The sequence below is a fragment of the Oncorhynchus clarkii genome, chromosome 17, assembly GCF_045791955.1.
Source record: "Oncorhynchus clarkii lewisi isolate Uvic-CL-2024 chromosome 17, UVic_Ocla_1.0, whole genome shotgun sequence".
Classification (NCBI taxonomy): Eukaryota; Metazoa; Chordata; class Actinopteri; order Salmoniformes; family Salmonidae; genus Oncorhynchus; species Oncorhynchus clarkii.
The window spans coordinates 160001-161914 of NC_092163.1; positions in this window are offsets into that span (position 1 = coordinate 160001).

Here is a 1914-nt window from a genome sequence, read left to right on the forward strand (position 1 = left end):
AGTGTTATGACCACAGTGTTATGGCCACAGTGTTATGGCCACAGTGTTATGACCACAGTGTTATGGCCAGGCACAGTGTTATGGCCAGCCACATAAATATGGGTTGTCCCTCCCTCTCTCTCTCTGTGCAAGGTGGTAAGGTAAGGTAGGTGTATAATGTTATACAATCTAATGGTGTCCTGTAGTTAAACCTTCAGTCCGTTAGACCACCCCAGCAGGGGGTCAGGGGGTCAGGGGTCAGGCTGAGAGGAGACAGATTATAACCCACCAGAGAAAAGCTTCCCTGTCCTACTGTGTGTGTGTGTGTGTTTTATACAGTCCGGGGTCCATTAATGTTAAAACAGTCAGACCATTCTAGATTACGACTTTACACTCTTATTTAATCCAGATTATTATGATTCTGACATAACTACTGTAATCTACACTAATCTGAGAACAATCGCAGGGGCACTGTGCTTGGTGTTTTAGGGGGGTGTGTGTGTGTGCGTGTGTGTGTGTGCATGTGTGTGTGTGTGTGTGTGTGTGTGTGTGTGTGTGTGTGTGTGTGTGTGTGTGTGTGTGTGTGGTTTTAGGGGTGTGTGTGTGTGTGTGTGTGCGTGTGTGTGGTTTTAGGGGTGTGTGTGTGTGTGTGTGTGTGTGTGTGTGTGTGTGTGTGTGTGTGTGATATATGGATGTTTTCTGGTTTTACTCTGATCCCATTTCCTGTCGTCAAGGCCAAAGGTTGCTAAGCAACTTCACTCCTGTCTACTGTCATAAAGGTTTCATTCTCTCCCCCTCTCTGTCTCTCTCCCTCGCCTCCTCTCTCTGCCTCTCCTCTCTCCCCCTCTCTGTCTCTCCTCTCTCTGCCTCTCCTTCTCTCTCTGTCTCTCCTCTCTCTGCCTCTCCTCTCTCCCCCTCTCTGTCTCTCTCCCTCGCCTCCTCTCTCTGCCTCTCCTCTCTCCCCCTCTCTGTCTCTCTCCCTCGCCTTCTCTCTCTGCCTCTCCTCTCTCCCCCTCTGTCTCTCTCCCTCGCCTTCTCTCTCTGCCTCTCCTCTCTCCCCCTCTCTGTCTCTCTCCCTCGCCTTCTCTCTCTGCCTCTCCTCTCTCCCCCTCTCTGTCTCTCTCTCTCGCCTTCTCTCTCTGTCTCTCTCTCTCGCCTTCTCTCTCTGCCTCTCCTCTCTCCCCCTCTCTGTCTCTCTCCCTCGCCTTCTCTCTCTGCCTCTCCTCTCTCCCCCTCTCTGTCTCTCTCCCTCGCCTTCTCTCTCTGCCTCTCCTCTCTCCCCCTCTCTGTCTCTCTCTCTCGCCTTCTCTCTCTGTCTCTCTCTCTCGCCTTCTCTCTCTGCCTCTCCTCTCTCCCCCTCTCTGTCTCTCTCCCTCGCCTTCTCTCTCTGCCTCTCCTCTCCCCCCCTCTCTGTCTCTCTCGCCTCCTCTCTCGGCCTCTCCTCTCTCCATCTTTGTCTCTGTTCCCCCCCCCTCTCTCTCTCTCTGTTTCTCCCCCTCCGTCCTTCTCTCTCTCTCTCTCTCTCTCTCTCTCTCTCTGTTTCTCCCCCCTCCTTCTCTCTCTCTCTCTCTCTCGCTATCTCTCTCTCTCTCTGTTTCTCCCCCTCCCTCCTCTCTCTCTCTCTGTTTCTCCCCCTCCCTCCTCTCTCTCTCTCTCGCTATCTCTCTCTCTCTCTGTTTCTCCCCCTCCCTCCCTCTCTCTCTCTCTCTCTCTCTCTCTCTCTCTCTCTCTCTGTTTCTCCCACCTCCCTCCTTCTCTCTCTCTGTTTCTCCCCCTCCCTCCTTCTCTCTCTCTCTCTCTCTGTTTCTCCCCCTCCCTCCTCTCTCTCTCTCTCTCTGTTTCTTCCCCTCCCTCCTTCTCTCTCTGTTTCTCCCTCCTCTCTCTCTCTGTTTCTCCCACCTCCCCCTCTCTCTCTCCACCCTCCTCTTCTCTCTT